General features: G+C 50.3%; 1 protein-coding gene across 1 annotated transcript in view; it reads right to left on the bottom strand.

Moving 5' to 3' along the window:
• The window catches only part of LOC100121996 (protein artichoke), a 113,824-nt gene extending 104,640 nt beyond the window's left edge, over positions 1–9,184 (bottom strand). The window contains exon 1 of the mRNA XM_031932235.2: positions 9,163–9,184. The gene's annotated coding sequence lies outside the window, so the exon portion shown is untranslated. The remainder of the gene's footprint in view (positions 1–9,162) is intronic.
• Between the last annotated feature and the right edge of the window lie 11,524 nt (positions 9,185–20,708).

The following is a 20,708-nucleotide window of genomic DNA, read 5'->3' as shown; positions in this document are numbered from 1 at the left end:
ACTATCGAATCGAGAAAAACATGGTTACTTGGCAGTGGGCCATTTTTTGCGTGTGTACCTGATGGTCACGGATCAGGCTATCTAATGACCTCTGCAATCGAACGTCAGAGACGATTCGAAGTGAGAGAACAAGTTTATCGCAGTGGATGATGCCGCCCTCTACCGTTAAAAGCTCACGGGCTCTGCAGTCGAGCTTTTATCCACCGAGTCGGAGCAAGCGCTACTGCTGACGTTCAGGATTACCCTCGAATTTATCAACCTCACAGGATACGGTTTCAGGGAGCTATTATAGTTTCTGTCAAACAGTCACTGCTGTCGCTGTAAGTTTCGGTAAGCAAGTATTTTTGATCAAATGTCAATCGCTGTCAAACAAGATAAGGTAAATTTTAGACAAGAAGAAAATCACGCTTGGTATCTATAACAAATCGCTTCAAGCTCTAGCGATAAAGGTTAAACAATCAGAGCTAATCCAGTCGATAACTCGAATCAAAAATGAATGAACAATACCCCAGTGTTTCCCCAAGGACATATAATACACAGTCCGAAACGCGAGCCGCACGCTTCCATTCGCGGCAATACACACGCCGATTATATCTATCCGAAATTGAGACGGGAGCGATCGGTCGCACATGCACACAAAGACGTAGACATACGGGTATAGACTCGATAACAAGATCAAATGGCCATACGCTCGCGACCAACTATTATTTTGCCAGGTTCCCTGGGCTAGCGAGTGCGCGCGCTTGCGTATGTGTGGGTGAGAGGGAGAAAGAGATCATCGATTTGACACCGCTCTCATGCGAGCTATATGCAGTGTGCATTCGGTGTCGGTGGTTTTGCAATCGAGCTGCGGTCGGATCGATGCGTTCGATTTGTGTCACGCGCTGTCCCCCGAGCGCGTCGGCAAATATCAACGCGCGCATGCAATCGCGTCCTTGGCAGCTGCCGCTATGAAGAGAGAATGATGAGTCCAAAAATCACACCTCGGCTCTGTGGGTCCTTTGTGACCGCGGCGTTTCGCGACTGGCGCGCTTGTACGTTTGCTGACGCCGCCGGGATACAGGATTTTCCGTGTGCGGCTATTGTGTGGGGGCGAGAATTGTCAGTCGACAGCAGACTCGGTTTCTCGCGGAAAACGAGCGCAAATTCAATTCTCGAAAGGCGCGCGAGCGCGTTGGATGAATGAAAAATGTGTATGAAACGTATCGGGCGTACAGAGAACTCTGTATTTTTCTCGCGGATGAACAGTACGTGCACTCCGCCGACGCTACGACGATTCGACTCGCAAGTGGTATTACGCGATTATGATCAGACAAGCGGCTCCGACGCCAGAGACGTGTTTCTTTCTCTCGCACCGGCAAGCGAACGCGAACTGCGTGGCAGACGCTTTTCGCGTGTATGCCTCTGCATTATCGAAGCCGGCGCCGGCTGTAACATATCGAAAAAGTCCTCTGGGAGCCCGAGTCGATGCATTTCCAATGGCCCTGTCTCACGCTCGGATGTATCCTACTGCACGAAAGCTTGCAGACTCGGAGCGATCGATCTCTTTGCCGAAGTAAACTATTCCACTGCTCATCAATTCTTTCGCGCTTCGAGATTCTCTTTTGTATCATCGCGTATAATTTTCTTGCCTGTTGTGCATAGCGTGTTCGTTTTGAGAATGATGCAGCTATGGACTTGATTAAACCCCCGTGTACCGAGCGACGAATCAAACTTTAGCCAAGGGTAAGTCTTATCGGAGAAGCTCAGTGGCGGATCTGCGTGGACGAGAGGAATTACCCTCGACTCTGCGCGGACTACGACAGCGACGACGACGGTATATTAGTGCAGTAGCTGCGGAGCGCGCAGGAAGTGGATAACGTGGCAGCGTAGCGCGAGGGCCGAAGTTCGATAGCCTGGTCCAATATCAGCCAGAGAGCTGCGCAGTTGCTTGCGGCTATCTTCGTAGCGCGCTCGGCTAACTACAGCCGGCGCCGCGATTAGAGTTCCTGCTAATCCCTTCTGCCGCTGCTGTCTCCCTTTGGAGCTGCACTGCGCGATCGTCGTCGCCACTACTGCTGCTGCTGCTGCTGCTACTGCAACGGCTGCGCGACTAACGACTCGGCAGCTCTTTTGCTCCGGTTCGACGCAAAGTTTCGCCGCTCGCGCGCAGGTGTCGCCGATAAGAAGCCGAGAACTTGGGCTCCGCTCTACTTTTTCCCGACTGGGTATGATGAGCTGGGCCGCGAGTGCTACGCTCTCTAGAGACTGTCCGATTGCGGAAAGATTGGTTCTTGCGAATAATTGGGAGAAAAAAGCGATGGGAAGAAAAATGACCGCAACCTTGAGTGAGATATTAACTTGGTAAGAGCAGCAGGCGCGTAAAAAAATGCGCGAAGAGCGCCATTTGTTAGCCGCTCCCAGCTGGCCCACCCTCGACGTATTAATATTGCAGGCAATCTTACACTAGCATATTAATCTCAAAGTTTAGCGCAAAGCCTCGCCCGCGAGAGCCGTACTCCACGGTTTTACGCTTCCCCGCTCTCTTGTGCGGCGCGGCTCGAGCTGTATAGGGAGCCCGCTTACCTTATTAAGATCCAGCAGATTATAACGATTTACCGTGGTTTCATCTCGCCTGTGCGTAGAGAGCGCGAGAGAGAGAGAGAGAGGGGTGGGGGAGCTTATGCCGCGCGCAAAAAGGCGTGCATGCTCGCGCTCGATTCACGCAGTAGCGGCCCTCGATCGTAATCCTCGACATTTATGTGCATCGTTACTAGGCTCGCTCTCGCTCGCGTCTTTTAAGAGTAGCTGCCTCGGCTCTCTCGACCTCCTTTCGCCGCTGCACACGCGCCGGGGATGAGGACCTGTTGTTGGCTTGTATAATGGGGGGCCTCTGTGCTGGAAGTATCTCTGGATAATACCCTCTCGAACTACTCTTGCCTTTTTTATCCCCTTGGCTTTCCGCTTACCGCGCTTCGTGCCGCGATATCCCCGGTCTCATTCCACCTCCGATGCGCACCTTGTATGCGTGCACTATCGCCGGCCGTTGTGTACAATACCCGTCCGTCGTCCGATCACACGGAAAAGGTCTCGAGCTCGATAACGAAATCCGGCGTGGTATCGCTGGGCGGAATACTCGATGACGAGCATAAGTAGGTCGATGTACTCGACCGGATGCATCGAACATTTTTTTCCCACCACGCCAACGGCCCTGACGTCGACGAGTCGGTCTAAAAATTGCCTTCGATTTCCCGCTAGTTTGAGATGGAGCGCACACTTACTCTCTATCTCCATCATCTCGTCTTTATGAAAAATTGAAACATCAATATTCCCGAGGAGAGTCGGTCGAGCGAGCTGTATGTATGTATACCTGCGGAACAGGCTCATAGCCCTTCTCCATCGTTTTGGAAAACTTTTCCCTCTCGCGCGAATATGACGCGCTAAATCGTTCCCCTCCGCGCGCTGCTCCACGAAGAAAGAGAGAGAGAGAGAGAGAGATAGAGTGAGAGAGAGAGAGAGAGAGAGAGAGGAAGCGAGGCAAAGGCGGCTCCTCTACGCGGTTCTTATGGCTGCCTAATAGTTTCTTCCCCCCGACGAGGAGTAATAAAGTGAGTCGGGAAGGAAGTTCGCGATGCGATCAGTTTCTAAGTCGATTACTTTGCGACGCTCGGACGTTTTTTACGGACTCTCCTTTACCGTGCAGTAATTGAATATGGCTTCGACAAGAGTCTGCGCTGCTTCCATAATGACAAGCGGAAACTGCATCCCAGCGCGCAGAGTCGAGCCTCTTCAGAGTAAGCGGTGCGATTACGCGACGAACAAGACGCTATATAAATGTCCTTGTTTGCAGCTCGCCGAGAAAAATGCAGGTAGCCATAAAACACTTTTCTCGCGCTCTCTACTCGGGCTCTTATCCCCCCCCCCAGCGCAGCAGCACGCGAGAATCGACCCGAGGATTGCAAAGCGTCGCGCGGTCGTCTACCTAGATATAATATACTCTCTTTCTCTCTCCCTCTCGGATCGTCTGCGGGGCACGAGAGCAAGGGAGACGAAGAGGTGTGCGAGTAAACGTCGCAAAGTGGCCGAGGTAAGTAATTCAGTTATGAGCCATCCATTACCTTGGTCAGACCGGTCCTCTCTATATCTGCAGGTTCGGCCGCATATCTAGCGTTAGAGAGGGAGAGAGAGAGAGAGAGAGAGAGAGAGAGAGATTTCGCTACGTGCTTCAGACGGCGACCCTAAGTGCTCCGTCTCTCGCGACCGGCAGCCAAAGTACACTGGTGTACACTGTTTGCCGAGTTATGGGTGTTGGTGTGGCGGCGGCTCGTCGTCAAACTCTCGGAGACGCTGCCGCGAGCGACGTCGCGGCACGTACAGAATGTGCACGGAGCGGAGCCGCCGTCGAACACGCTTCGCGCATACACGGATTGTTCGGAGACGAAGTTGGCTGGTAAGATTTTCGGGGAATCTAGCTGCACAGCTAAGATGCTGTTATGTCCTAAGCTATTGAAAGCTGTCACCGGACAGTAAGTCTACGGGTTATTTTGCTTTCATAAGCACGGACGAGGACAAAGCTTCAGAGCGCGAAGCTGAGCGCCGTCGGTGCTTGACTACCTTTGCGATCTGTTTAATAGAACGGCCTCCAGTAGCCGCCGGAAAATCTTTCGAAATTGCACTGTTTTCGTTACACGCACTGATTTTAGTTAAACTCTTTAACGTTGATTCTGTAAACTTCCGAGAAATTTGTGGTAAGGACGTTACTCTAATTGTAATGTCGTTATCGCGAATATGGTGGGCTAATTGAGTCTCTAATTATGAGAGAGAAAGAGTGAAGTGCGCGATAGAGGCATGCAGCCTATTTAATTAAAATCAGTTACCTTTTCCTTTATCTCTGCAATGGGCCTGCTCAGCTTCCAGCACGTCCTCTCAGCGGCTTTGGCTCAGCTTCCGAAGCGGACGGTTTCGATTTGAACGAGGAGACAGGGATCAGTAGCTTTCGGGTTAATTATTCACTCGCGATTTAAATTTTAATGCAGTTTATTCAATTTGCCACAGAATTTAGATAACGCTCGCTCGCAACTATCAAAAACTTTGGAATTATTTATCGAAAACAAGGAACCACAATGTAAACGTTCTACGACTGCAAATTATTCAAATTTAAATGATAGAAGTTTTCGAAGTCTTTTTGCTAGTTGAAATATTATAAGTCCCGGATCTGAATTTTCCTAAGTCCCGTCTTGTAAAAAATGATTCTAAGTCCTGGCGCGATCAAAATTATTCTAAGTTCCAAGATGTTATACCGGACCGAGCTCGGGCAGAGTTTTCGTGTGGCAACGATTTTTGAAACAGACTGACAATGTGAGGACCTGTTGCTGGGCTCTTTTATGCTCTCGTAGGAGAGGCGATCTCCGATTTTCGTCTCCTCGGCGGGGTGGGTGTTTGGCCAATTAGGAGGCCTAGATGCAGCTTCTTGCCTTATTTGGAGCTTTTTATGCATGTGATGTTGTAGAGAGGGCCAATCAGAAAACCAGAGTTCTTTAGTAGTAGTTTCTCTTCTCTAGTACATCGAGTCCCCTCGTGCTCTTCTCCTGTCAAACTCGCCTCTGATTTACCTTCTTTATCTGCAGACTCATAGAAACTTCCTCTGTGCATTTTGAGCCGACTTGCGCGGTGGCCTCTTCGGCGGCTCCTCGAGCTTTCAGCGCGCGTGACTTATGTGTCACTTGCCGATAGCGTTGCGCGCTCCGCGGCCTCTCTTCATTGCACGTGTATCGCTTTCGGGTATGCGCGGTCCATGATGTACAGTAGGCCTCTTGTTTTTTTTCTCTCTACTTGCGTATGCTGTGTTCCCGCCGTGGAGCCGAGATGTGTGCGCATATCGGTGTGCTTCGCTTATCTTTGTGCCTCCGCTGTAGGGCTGCAATGTGTGTGTGCATATTAGTGTGCCTCGCTTAGCTTTAAGCCTCCGCTGTAGAACTGCAATGTATGTGTGCGTATCGGTGTGCTTCGCTTCGCCTCTTGCCGTAGAGTCTTACTGTGTGTATACATCTCGGTGTTCTAATTTATCTTTATTATTTTACGTCAATTTACTATTATTATTGATTTTCCTAACTGATTTTACTTCGAGTTTAATTATGTTTTTATGTTTACTTCGCCTTATGTTGTCGTTCCTTATTCTTATTAATTCAATTAAATATTGAATTTGTCGAGTTTGCTATATCTTAGTATACACTGCATTCTAGTAGGAAGGGTATCGATGGATTTACTTTATAATAACTAATCTTATTAGTTTTTAGTATTTTAAGAATGCGAAAGAAAGTGAGCATTTCACAATGCGAAGTGAATTTTTAAACATCCTCGCGCGCGCGCTCAGACGGGCTTCTCCTTTCCCGAGAAATTTCTAGAGGACGGAGCTTAATTTTTCCAGCCGTAAACCCAGCCTCGACTACGAGGCTTAATTCACGACGATAACATTCCCCTCGAGCAATTCAAAGTGCATTCGAGCTCTCGTAGTAACTAGTACAAGTTGCCGCGGCGCTCATTAATGCGCGTTACCGCACACAGAGGCACTCGCCGCAAGCACGTAATGCCAGAACTGAGCAAAGTGTATAAGGGGGAGCTCGCGCGACAAAGTTCGTCGCACTCTTCCGCGTAGTCGCGCAGCTCAAAAGGGCCGCAATTCCCGGCTGCGTAACGCTTGAAAGAAGCGGCCGGATCAGTCTCGGTGTGAGCTCGCACTACGGCGGATTACAATGCGCGTGCGTTGCGCCGGAGGAGAGCTTTTACAGGAGAGCGGGCAATTGTTTGGCTACGTGCTTCAGATTGATCGAGTGATAGCGGAGCTGTACGCATAGCTGGTATTCGCGCGCGAGTCTGTGTGCAGAAGCTCCGAAGTGATAGGGAGTAGCACAGCGTTTTATACAACTTTCCCTCCATCTCTTTATCTTTTTCATTAAAGATTCGATCGAGTTATCCACCGCTGTTGCTCGAGAGTCTGACTATCAAACTTTTTAAAATGACCTCCTCTCATTTTCGTCAATAATATAGAGCTAACCACTAGCTTTTGTTTAGCACTGTACATTTTATACGAACGAGTGAGAAAAAGAGGGCGACTCGAGAGCGAAGTAGTAGCAGCGGCACAAAAGGAGAGCGAACGACGAGATAAACTCCAGACGTTCCACTTCGGAGTTCCCGTTCGTATCGCTCGTCGATTATCAAGAGCAATCCACTTTCCGCACTTAATTCTCTCATTTCCGGCTCGGCCGAGACAGCGAGAGTATTATCTATACACCCAGCCGGCAGATCTCGCCCGGCTCGAATCTTTCCACTTTTCGAACCTCGACGCCGCCTCGCATAATGTGTGGCGCGCACGTGTGCACGGGGCTGTGTATAATATGCATCGACGCGGCCTGTATGCACAGCAGTCGCGGGATTTTCGCACCCCGAACGTTTTTGCGAGCTCTAGCGCCCGCTATGCGGTTTTTCGTCTCGGCTGCGCTCGGTAAACGGGACACGTACGCGCTGCGGGCCGCGAAAGCGGCTGACTATATGCAGAGCCGAGGGAGACCAAGTCGGTATATAGCTGTGTATAAGGGCGTGCGAGAAGAATTACTGCAGCCACACTGCTGCCCTCGGAGAAAATACGACGTAAATACGTGGCTTCCGGCCCGCCTTATATATATGCCGAAAGACATGCTCGGAGAGAAGGAGAGAGACAGAGGGAAGCAAATGGACCTGCGGAGCAGCAAGTGCAGCTCTTGGCGCGCGCCACCGCGGAATAGCCTCATTTGTATCGCAAAACATTCGCAATCCACGTCGGCTGGGCAAACGGATTGCGTTATAGCGCTCGCTCGCCGAATAACGACTCTCCTCGCTGCATAGCCGTGTAGCTCGAGTAACCTATATACAGTAGCGCGTTGCTACTCTTTTTTCAGCTGCGTCCCGCCGAAGGAAAATTGTTTCACGAGAAAAGAGAGCGGCAACGTCACGCAACGTCGCATCGTAGCTACGACGCGATCTCATAAAGCGCGGGCTGGAAGGGGTAAAAAATACGAGGTACAAAGCGACGGGGGGGGACTCTCCCCGGGGTTGATTCGTGTTTGCGCGCAAACTCAACGTATATTGTGCGCTCTACAGACCTAATTAGAGGAGTTAATAATTCATAGCGTGCATTAGACCGGATCGATAATCAATTAATTCATGGGAAAGCTACTCCGACGTCGATTCGATTGCAATAATAAACAGTGCGAGCGCTAAAAGAAGCGCACATTAGCTGCGCACACGCGCGCATAATCTTTAGAGCTAATTCGATTTCGATCTAGCCGGAACTAATGCGCGCTTTTATTCGAAATAGCTAATCCGAATTTTCGCGCAAAGGGGGAGAGAACTCCGCAACAGCGCGCTTAATCCACAGCATAGCTATACACGTACTTTTTCCACCGCGCGTACGGTGCAGCACATAAACAAGCGAGGCGCCTAACAAATCATCCGCATAATGTTTATATCCGAGCCGTGTTAGCAGAGTTCCACTCATCCTGCTTTGTATTCTCCGCGAAAGCCGCATTTAATAGCTTATACCTTTGCTGCTGGCATAATACGCTCGGCTAGTCGCCGTATGGATATACCGGCGGGGGTTTTAGTCCCTCTCTCCGCGGATTGGTTTAATAAGCACAAGTAAATGTCCCGCCCAGGAGAAAGCCAGATTCCAGGGAAGCAGTGCGGGAGAGGGGACTCGCGGAGGCGCCATGAGCAACAGGTTCGCTGATACGTTCGCCGTCGTCGTCGTCGTCGATACGCGCCATCCTCGTAAACAAGGGGGGCTGTAGGCCAGATTTTCGCGCCTTTCCGGCTTCATCATATAATGTTGTATAACCGAGGCTCACCGGCGGATGAACCCACGCGGAAAGAGTGCGTGCCTCGAGTCTGCGCTGCACTGGCTTATACGCGCTAAACGCTAATTTGCATAGCATCTGTATGCGCCGTCGTGCGCATATCCCCTCGGCTTACGTCGAGTGCTTGGCTCTTAATACTTCGTTAAGCTGAGCTCTTCCGGGCGCGCGTCTTGCCGTACCGCGACTGTTTCTACTGAGTCCGTCAGCCGAATCCTGCTTTTATGCGGTCACTATAGCTGTGCCTATTGTTGTTGCGCGTAAGCAGAGATACACAGTAATTGGCGAGACTTACTTGGAGAACGCAGACTGCTGTTGCTGGCACGCGGCGGATCTGCGTCTGCAACAAAGAAGAAAACTTTCGTCAAACGAGAACAACAAGGCTCTTTTATCCAAAGCCAAACTTTAAGCTGGGCGACATAGGCGAAGGTGTAAAATCAAGGCAAACGTTTGTCCCTTGCCACTGCACGGTCCGCTCATAAAGCGAGTGGCGGCAGCGAGATAAGTGGGCGAGCCCGTCGAATTAAATTGAAGAAAGAGCGGGTGGGGGGGGGGGGGCCAGAGAAGAGAGGCGAGAAGGAAAAACGTAGTAGCCGAGGTATATATAGAAAGAGGGAAAGAGGAATCGCGTTTGGTCGACTAGTCGAAGCTCAACGTGCTAACTCGATGGTCGGCTGGTACTTTCTTTCTTTCTTCTTTTCCATCCAGCAGCAGCAGTAGCACTCACTCCTACTTTGAAGCCCGGCCGGTCTCTCTCTCTCTCTCTCTCTCTCTCTCTCTCTCTCTCGCTCCTACTTCTTCTCTCTCCGAATAGCCGGCCCTCCCCTTTCTTGCCAGTCGAGAAGCGTGCCCCGGCAGGCAGCTCGTCGTTCTCGTATCCCCGATTCGTCGCACGTCCGAAACTTTTAAGTGAAACAAGTTATGGCTCTCGCCGACTTTCCAGATTAAAAGTGCAGAGCGCGCGCGTTCGCGCTTCGGCTCTCTCCTCTCCATCCCCGAAGTGCGACTGTGTTTGTGCGCAGTACAGCCTTCGGCGCGAGCGCGAGCGCCGCTAAATGCGAAAATCACGAGAGGAAGAGTTGGCCGCAGCGAGTGATTTAAAACGTGATCGCCTCGGTAAACGATCTCCCGATCGAGAAACAACGAGTGTCGACCCGCCCCCCGTCGGATGCTCGGCACAGCTCGCCTACTGGCAATCGCGCGGCCGCAGAAATAATGGAGAACGAAACTTGGTCTGGTTTTTAATATTTTCCTCTGTAACCCAGAGACTCGCTTTTCGAGCTCGATCCGCGGAATCCAATTCGCGACTTCCGTTCCGTACGATGAAATTTCATACCCGCGACAGTGCATTTGTCAGTATACGGAAAATTTACTGTGCGCCAATGAAATATGAACGAAAAAAACGACAAAAAGTGTACAAGCATAAAAAATAAAGCTGCGCGGGGTCAATAGACGTCGGTATGGTATATAATCGTGTCATCTCTATCAAAACGTACGAGGAGGGGGAGGGGCGGGAGCACTTCCGCCGGGTGTCCGATAAGCCGCAATCATCGATCGGCTATGCTTCGCTCGGTAAATAACGCTACGGTGGACATCAAGATCGCTCCGCTGTTCTAGAAAATAAACACGAGTACCCCGCGCTTTTGTATTTCATGCGTATTTTTTTTTGCCGTCCGACGAACGCGCGCGTCAAATGTCAGTTAATTGTATGTTTTTTTACTCGCTTTCAGGATTACCCGCGCTCTGCCGAATGGCGCGGATAAGTTTCCAGGTATTTTTCGCTAAATGCAAGCAGTATTTTTATTTTCGTGCATTATTCGACAATCCGGATGGACTTTTTGTTTTTCGTTTTGCTCGTGCAGAGCAGCTCGCGGATTCGTATTTCGAAGCCACTCCGCTTCGCGAAAAATAAACTGACGCGAAAGGGAGGAAAAAGGATGAAAAAGTCGCCGCGCTTGCAGATCGCGACGAGTCATCGGGATAAAAAAGTTTACCGGGCGAGCGAGAAGCGTAAAAATGTAACGAAACGCACGGGGACGCGAAGTTTTCCGAAAGGCGTACGTGAGAGGAGCAGATTTTACTTTCGTACGCGGCCAAACTCGCTTGATTTTCGACGGGATAACTCGCTCCCGTGAATTCGAAAAAACTCGAAGATGATGTCGTCGGAAAGGTCTGCGCTATGCGTCGTGACTTTCCGAAAAATATAATTGAACTGTCTCCTAGAAATACAGTTATGGCAGCGGCGAAAAACAAGCCGCGGGCTTTTCGAGAAGGAGAGAAATTTCGGCCGATACCAAAGAACGTCGAAAACAAGGAACAACTTCTCGCTAGCTATTTTATTAGCAGCCGGGGGCGGCAAGACGTACGCCGAGCTATAGCTAGCTGTTGCTCAACAACTCGACACCGTATAACTCAATCCTCGGGCAGCAGCTCGGCTGGCTGAAACGCGAACTTATTTCTCAAATTTTGCTTTAGCGAACTTACGCTCTGCCCCCTTATACCGTTGACCCCGCGGACGTCGGCACGCCAAGAGAGTCTGCAGAAGATGAGAGGCCAGAGGCAGCGCGGAGTTCTCGGACCCGTCGTCGAGGAAATACGACGGCTCCCCTTTGTTGCCGGCTCATTTCCTGCAGCGTCGACGCGAGCGTTGACGCGCGCCACTGCCGTCCGATATCGAATGCCAACTAGATCAAAGCCGGCTAAGCAGCGCCACACGTACACACAGCCGACTATGCGCTATACACCAGATCTCGAACGTCCCAGCCAGAGTTCGCCGGCCAGCACATGATGCGAGGATTAAGCTCTCATGCGATCGCCTGTATACTCAGAGGGTGAGAGAGATACATAATAGCTGTTAAAAGCATCGAGCTGCACTTATTTCCTGGAAGTGCATATTGCGTGTTGCTGTGGGCTCGAGTTTTATTCGTACGCGTGCATGTACACTTTATTGGAGCATTAATTGTTCGCGGGCTTTATTGCAGTTTCAATTTTCCGGCTGCGCCAGTAAACACACGTGTGTGCGCCTCTCGTTCATTGCGCTCGGCAATTCATCGGTTTCTAATTAGTCACTTTGTTTAACGATCGGCGCATATAGGAGCTCCGCCAATAAACGGGAAGAAGGTATAAAAGTGCTCGGTGTACATGCTATGGCTGCGGATATTCAATCAATTGGTCAATCAGCAGCTACGCAGAGAGACTTTCGTCGCGGCAGCTGTTGCAATAAAGTCGTGATTAACGTTGCAACGCTTCGCTCCTGGAATAGAATCGAGAAAATGAGCGGCGGAGATAATAGTGAAGACAATTGATGTAAATCGAAAAAGCGCAATCAGCGGACGATTATTGATGAGCTGCTCGTTCGCGGTAAAACGGGTCGAAACTAGAATTCGTTGCAGCGAATCAATATTTGTATGACCTATCTAGAATTTCCCGTATACATATCGATAGCGACCATTTACAGCGGTGCTTGAATGATAGCGTTGGGATCCATTACGAGAGACAAATGAGCTCGCCCTCAAAGCACCTGTCGCACATCGGCCCAATAAAACTCGATTCGCGTTGCCGTCGCTTTGACGCGTTCAAATAAGCTCAGAGCCAGGCGTGTTTTACGGCGTCACTCTCGAAACGGTAATCAGCGCAAGCGTATAGTGCTTTAGAAGCACACGCGGTAGACGACTCCACTATAACACCGCGTGAAATCGTTTGCCGCGGCTTCTCTCTCTCTCTCTCTCTCTCTCTCTCTCTCTCTATCTCTCTCTCTCTCTCTCTCTCTCTCTCTCTCTCTCTCTCTCTCTCTCTCTCTCTCGCTAGTCGCGAAGCTAACCGATTGAATTATCAAGCAAGGAGCTCGCCTTTAGAAATCGCTGACGAGTGTCGCTCTCGGTGACGGCTCTCGCGTGCTTTTAGTTAAACGGTTTTCGTTTCTTTAAAAAAACATCGCCGACTCGAAACTGACATTCTCCGCCACCAATTCGCTCCTCCGACTAGATAGCTTCTTTAATTCGGAGCTGAATCGCGGGCTAATGAAGCATCGCGCGAGCCCTTCGCACTCGAGCCCCGCATGTATATGCATAACGAAAAACGCGCGGCCGCCGGCTAACAAACCAGCTTCTGTGTGTATCTTCCCCTATCCTATATATTCGGAGCGCGCGCGCACGATCGAATGGAAGCTCCTCCGGTTGCCGCTGCGTCGAGCCATGCTAATCAAGTTGGCCGGGCCAATCAACGCGGGCCGACGGTATTATCCCGTTCCCTCCGCTGTCCGGCGCGGCATAACGCGCCGCATTCGACCATCTCGCGCCATTTCTGATTCCCCGCGTCCGCGATTATTGCGCGCCCCTGTGCCGCGCACAAAACTGCCCGCCTAACTAGCTGTCTATTGCGCGCGTGGAAACTGTTCGCTCTTTCCTCGCAGCTATACTCGACTGCGGCAACTTGGAGCTCTAATGTACTGCTGATTGCTCAAACGCTCGGGCCTGCGGAGGAGGACGGATAGACTGTTCGGAGAGCTCGAACCGGTGTATACGTATAGGTATAGCTGGGCAGCGATTGGATCGGTCGAGAGGCTTGAGACTGCGTAGAGGAGACGAGGGAGAACTCGGGGAAACACTGGAGCCTAACTTTCCATTTATTAAGTCGATTCGACGGGGAATTCGATTGAATCGAGCTCGACTATGTACTTGAAAAAGCGCTTGTAAATCGCTATCTCCATCACTTAGCGCTGATCATTTCCCGCAACCTGCACCCCGAGAGCGTTATCGCTAAATTTGAACTAACACTTGTCAATTCTCGGCGCTGCCTAGCTTCGAACAAATGGGATCGCGCGAAATTAATTCGACCGTACCGAGCCCGAAGCGTGCAGTCGTTCAATATTCATTTTGCAGATACTGGGGCGGCGACGTCGGCTTGCCGGGAACTTGGAAAAATTAAAAAGCCCGGCGAAGAACAGAACACGCGTATATTAGCATCGAGTAATGAATCCCTAGAAAGTAATTAAAGTTTCCTCGGGAGCAGCTTGAGCAATCGCTCGCGCGCGCGGGCTGCTGGATCCCACGGATGCATTGCATTTTTCATCCTCAGAGTTTCCCATCTCCCTGCCGTCTCCTTCTCCGCGAAGCTGCTGCCAGAAGCTAGCGGCAGGCATTCTCTTCTTCTTTTGCTAAGGGCAGAAACATCGCCCCGTATGCAACCCTGTAAATCGCGGAATTGTGGGATTCACTTATCGGGCGTTCTCGATGCCTTGCAAGCACATGTAAGCTAGATTTTCTGAGATTGTTCTGTGTTTCGCTATTATGCATTAATGCAGCGAATAAACGCGAGCCGCGCAGTAGCGAAGCTTCATGACGAGAGACAGATCTCTCGGAACTGGCGGAGGAGCGGAAGGAGTAGGAATTTTTACGAGGGTCAGTGACATCTCGAGTCGAAGTAAGAGAGTCGGAGGAGAAGAAGGGCACACAGACATTTAATCTAGCAGAGAGCAAACGAAAGATCGCGCGGCAGCGGACGTTTTACTTTTATACCCTGGCTTGTATTCTCTCTTTCTCGCTCTTTATACACGCCGCGCTACACTGACTGCTCGAGAGTCTGCGCGACATTCGTGGGGCGCATTATCTTTAAATTCGTTTCGGCCCGTCGTTGGCTCCCTGATTTCCCATTCCGCTTCGTCCTTGTTGTCGCCGGCGAGCTATTTATCCCGGACGGCATCGGCGGACGCGTCGCGCCGATTAGATCCTCGGGACACGCGCTATATACTTACTTGCCCGTCGCTCGCCGGAAATCGAACGGCCGGGCTCGATTACGACTCCAAGAGCGATTCGGAGATACGGTCGATCGTGGGCAGTGAGGTCGTTACTTTTTTCGTGCGGTGCTTCGACTTTGATTCGAGAGAGTGGAATTAAACGCTCCGCCTGGCTAAAATTTATCCGAATATAAAGTCCAATTCATAGCGAATTAATTGTAAACCTCGCAGTTAGAATTAGAGGGAGACGAAAATTTGTCGAGCTCGCGTTAAAGAAATCTCGTTGCGTACAAACGCACGACGCTTGACGCCTTCTTTCGACGCGCGAAAGCCAATTCCCACGAGCGGTCGGCTTAAGCTTCTCAGGACGAGTTTCCTCAGGGCATCGGGCAATAAGTAACAAACGAGCGAATCCCCAGCTCAGATTTGGCAAGCCACCTTCTAGTCCCTCGGTATATATGCCCTCTCTGGATCGCCTGCGCGCGCGAACGAAAGGAGCAGCAAGAGTATCCGCAGGGAACAATTTAAATCCTTTCGTTTCGGCAGGGACATCGCTCGGACCTGGCACGTACTAGTATAGACCTCGGCGGAAGTGCCGCTAAGTTTAATCCCGATTTACGGGTCTGGATTACAACGCGCGCTTGCTTCTCAGACGCGCGCGCGCCGCGCACACGTGCAGCAGATCTCTCTCTCTCTCTCTCTCTCTCTCTCTCTCTCTCTCTCTCTCTCGCTCGCTCGCTCGGAGCTTGCGCCCGCGCGCCCGGCAGGAGATCATTCTAATTAACGCCAAAGTAATGGACGATCCTGCTAAGCCGAACGCGCGAGCACTAATACACACAGGGCCGGTGTCTATGTACTCGCAGCCACTGGTTCCCGAGTCGAAAGAGACACCGCACTCTTGTGGCGGCATGAGTTTGCGAATTTTATCGCGCTGTTATTGCTGGGCGAAGTAACGCCGAGTGTATGAAACCGTACGGGTATACAACGCGCGCCTTTCTTTCACGCTAGACGAACAAAGAAAAAAGTGACTGCCGGCTCGGTCGAAGAAAATTAACGGCCGCAATGATCGCGTAAATCAATCAAGCGGGACGTGAAAGGGGAAGCGGCCACTTTAAAAAGCGCCGAGACTGCCGTAGCTCAGGCGTGCAGTCCCTTTAATAATCCCCGTAAAAATATATTACCAGGGCGAAATGAAGAGCCCTGCATGCGTCCGTTGATCGTTTTTTGTCTCTGACAAGGGACTGAGAGAGCAAGAGACAGGCAGTCGATATTATTTATGAGCGCACATTCCTCTCGAGCATAAAGGCGCGGAGTGAAATTTCTGGGAAAAATTCACGCTGTTGTGCCCCGGAAAATTTAAGGGGTACGAGAGTGAATGAAAAAAGGCAGAGGAGAAAGCGCAGCGCTGGACTGTAAACGAGCCCTCGAGACGACGCGCGTAGCGCACGCGGCGGGGCATGTGACGGATGCTCGCTTGGGTGTAAACCCCGTGAGCGGAAGCACCTGCGCGAGCTGAAAAGAAGCGACAGTCACCCCCTGCGCCCCTGTGTTGGTCCATAAAAGCGGAATAAAAACTTTTTTACTTATCTGCCCTCCTCCGAAAAGGGACACGCGCTCGGCTGATTTTAATTTTTATTTTCTCTTCAAGACGCGCGGGTGCTGGCGTTTTCAAGAGACGACTTTTTCTCTCCCTCAAGAAGCTCCGGCGCGAATTTGCATTCAGTAAAAACTTTCCTCGTGCGGCTGCGAATTAAGTAGCGTCACCGCATTTTAGTCAGACGGGGACGAAACCTGTACAGTGCGGGTTTCCCGAGCGCGTTGCACATTATTTTTATTAATTTCTCGGTCGGCATCGCGCAGGTAGTGAACGACAACAACGGGTCTCCCGTTAATTAAAAGCATCCCGCAGCGCGCGCGGATAACAATCCCGTATTAACGAGGATAATAACGAACGACGGCGATAAATCGGGCGTATAAACACGATCACGCGTTCACGCGTGAACGAGCTAGAGGAAAAAAGAGCGAGGATAACAGATGCGCTGTGTTTTCACGCACGCGGAAAATATTCCAAAGCAGGCTGCTCTGTAATCGCAACCCCGGCGTCGACCTGGATCTTGCGTTGCGCAGCGCCGTAGGGACACGAGCGTACAGCGCCAATATGAGCGCGCAGGAAAATCGCGCGCGATAATAAAGTGTACATCACGCCTGGGCGTATAGTTTCGGCCTGCAGCCTTGGCTAAAGCCGTTTATAGGCTGGCGTCGCTGCTGCCTCGGAAGCTGTGTGATCAGCACTATCCCTCTTCTCTCTCACTCGCACGCCACCAACCAAGCGTTCGACCGGAATACACTCTGGCGGTTGCTGCTGCCGCTGCCGCTTCACTCGCTGGCGCGTTTATCTGGCCGAGTAGTAAATTCGCTCGGCGCGTGTGTATGTAGCTGTACACAATGCGCAGAGGAGAATGAAGGAGAGGGAGGCAGTTTTGATAAAATCGTTCTTCGCGAAGATCTGTGGAAGCAGGTGTCGTCGCTGGCACGTGTACGCCAATGGACCGATGCGTCGTGTAGCTCGCTGTGTGTGTTCGTGGCCGATCGCCAGTGAGTGAACCGAGCTTCGACCCGGTTATCGGCCTTGCGTGCCACCACAACGGGGTGGCGTAGCTCATCGACATTTTACAAGCAATAGTCGGCGAATCCCGACACTCTCTCGCGCGCTCTCTTGGTGCTTCTGGCGCCGATATCTTTTCTTCTTTTATTATAACTTCATACTAACTCTGTGAACCATTTTTTGCCTTAGCGAATGTTGAGAGAAGCAAGAAATGAATAAACAACTGGTGGGATTTGAATTCACGTTCAGCGTAAACGTACTATTCGCAATAGCTCATTATAGCTGAATAAATTTTTTAGAGTTCAGTTTTCTTTATATTCTTCAGAACTCATGTAGAAATCAGAAATGATATGTACCGACATAAAAAATGTTTAGCCTCGTTAGAATTCTAAGTTATCTTTTAAATTGAAAAAAAAACAGTATTAGCTATAGTCGGTATCTTTCATGAGTTTAATCTCTTACGAGGACTAAATAAAACCGTCACCCAAAACGGCAGAATTATCGCGGGGACATTTCAGCTATTTCCCAACTCTCTTAAAAATGAGCGATGCGCCCACGAAAAAGCCGTCACTAATAGAAGCCTGGATTGACTGAGCGAGATCAGAGCCGCCAGTCTTTAAGATTGAAATTTCATTATCTCCACGGTCTTCATCGCGAGCATATTATTGCTTCGTCGCTTCCGCAGATGTGATACTCTTAATTTCTCCGGAGAAATCATTTTTTCAAATTATGTTTCTCTGAAATATTCCCACTGAGAAAGTCAGCGCGAAGCGAGTTTATTTGCCTCTGCGCGCTTTGAACTCACTTCTTTAATTCGGTTAAAGTACTGGTGCTTCTCTGCGCTCTTGGGATAATCTACAGAGCATCGCTTCGATATTTTATTTAGACGCTTGCGCAATAAATCCAGAAACAACAGCAGCAGCTTTTAATCAGAATCTATTTAAAAGTCTGCGCTTCCCCGACTAATGAAGGAAATTCCGAGGCGCGGGGGAGAACTAACGAGGGCAGCTTGAAAGCTTGGGATCACCGGTCTTACACCTAAATTCAAGGAGGTCTTGATTTGATGAGAAAAAAAAACGAGTTTGAATATTTGTCTGCCGATGCCGCCTATAACGGCTGTGGAGAGACTAGTATTATGGGATCATTAAAATATTGCAATAACAACATGATTTATACTTACATTTAGCTAATAAATATTTATTGTGTTAAAATGAATTATGATTGTAATAAAAACAAATTTTAATCGCGAGAATTTACGATGACACTTTCGAATCCGGCTTATTTTTAATCACCTAACACAACGTTATTATTTATTCTTTACTGCTTGCAGTATACGGTAATATAATATCTTATGAAATTTTGGTCTATTATCGACTCATAGGCACAATTTTCATCTTAAAAGCACAGGTAAATAATTAGGTTTTATTTCACAGTTACTTTACGCATAAAGCAAACAAGAGGCAAAGTCTGCTACTTCTAGGCAGTTCCTTAACTACATTCCTAATTACTCGAGTTTATCTTGGAAGTACGTGCATCGTCAGTATACATCGAAGATAACGAAGTCTACTGCAGGTGCGTACCTCGCCTTAGCATGACTAGTCTCCGTTTATTCCGCTATCGTTCTCGGGGATCCATTATGCAGTGCCACCTATATCTCGTCTGCAAGAAAATCGTGCCTCGAGTAATTAGCAACGCGCGTTAATAAGACCCAAGGTATGTAATGCATTGCTTTGCGCTCTGTCTTGCCGAACTCGGCTTTTCTCGCTTACATACACCCTCGAGAAAGACGTTAATTCAAATTGGTCGAAGTAGCTCGAAATCATTCGCAAGGAGTGCTTTGATAATTCCTCGACCGGAGAACGGCGTACAACAAGCTCGTTCATCAAACACCGCGCCAACACTCGCCGCGCCGATATATCGCCGGCCCATATCCCGCGGTGGCTGTTTTTCACCTATACACGCACGCAGCTGCAGCAGCGCGCGGCTTATCCGCGCGACGACAAACCAGGTCAGCGCGAATTCGCTCATTAAAACAGCGGCACTCGCACATACATTAGCCACGATTCGATAAGTCCACCGTAAAAATTAAGCCGCCAGCGCACATACCCGGCTCGTAAATCATCTGCGCGGTGTATACGAGCTCGAAAATCGAGGGAATCTCGCGCGAGAGCTTAAATGAAAGTTCTCACACCCCCGTACACGACGATGCCGTATACGCGATCGCGCGCGCGCGCGCGGCAGATGTTGCAGCTAAATCAAGTCCCAATATGCCTTTGAATGCTTCGCCAGCTCGTGTGTCAGAACAGCTTCGCTTAATTAAACGCGTGCGCTTTCGGCGAGATCGGAATCGGCAGGGCGAAAAATCGGGCCACGCGTAATAGCCGATAATCATCCCCCGCGAGAGGCCGGCTTTTCGTTAAAGCGAGCCGAGCAAGGTCCAATCCGGCGCGGTATAATACTCGCCGGCTTGGTCGTATAATGCGTCCGGGCCGGCCGGACTCTGAATTATCGCGGTCGCGGATCGCAGGTATATAGTGCCGGCGGGATAAAGCTCGAGTGTGCGAGAGCTTAGCCTCGCCGGCCACTGTTGTGCGCGAGCGTGTTATTGCGGACAATGAGTCGTCGAACGGCGGCTGACGCGCGACGCTCGCATCGTCAGAATCTAATTGAAGACGAGGTAAATTGGACGGATATGGGAGCGCAGCCGTTATGGTTTTAGAAGCACGTGCGTACGCTATAGCTAGTGTAATATGGGATATGGAAATTCCGCTCTCCGATCATTTTCTGGGATGAAAAATGACGAGAGAGAGAGAGAGAGAGTCGCTGCAGCGATGGTACGTTCCGATGAATAACTAATGAAAAGTGCCTCGGGGCTTCTGTCACAGTGCGCGCGCGTGGCTAATCTCGTTTGAAAACTACTCGTCTTTTTGCCGCCGAGCTCCATCATACAGACTGTGCGCTAGCCAGTGGAAAATATCGAATCGCCCGACAAAATTCCGAAGCCCCGAGACATTCTCTCGGTAATATATAGTCCCGCGCAAAAATCGGCTCTGCACACGAGAGAGAGAGAGAGAGAGAGAGAGAGAGAGAGAGAGAGAGAGACGGGAAGCGTGAATGCCGCCATAGGGAGCAGCATTTCTCGAAGTTGCGAGAGCTGCCCCGCCGTAACTGCGTTAGCGCATTATCATGCGCGCGGAGCCGAATTACTTCAGTTATCGCCAAAGTGCAGGCTACCGCCGCTGCCGTACCTGCATCGCCCCTATGTGTTTGCCTACCCTCTCTCTTCCTACATACATATATCACTCGGAGGTTTCATGCGTAGTTTCGCTAAATAAGTTTAAAAGGTCCACGTGCGCACGAGCGAGCGAGCCCGGAAGAGTAAGCACGTAATATACACACGCCGATGCGTTTTCGGCTGCTCCGACCCGTGTGCAGGTAATGTCGTTAGGGCGAGTATTGTAAAACCGAGTTACCATTCTCACGGTTTCGCTGTCGGAGGAAA

The sequence above is a fragment of the Nasonia vitripennis genome, chromosome 5, assembly GCF_009193385.2.
Source record: "Nasonia vitripennis strain AsymCx chromosome 5, Nvit_psr_1.1, whole genome shotgun sequence".
NCBI lineage: Eukaryota > Metazoa > Arthropoda > Insecta > Hymenoptera > Pteromalidae > Nasonia > Nasonia vitripennis.
This window is presented reverse-complemented; position numbering and strand designations above follow the sequence as displayed.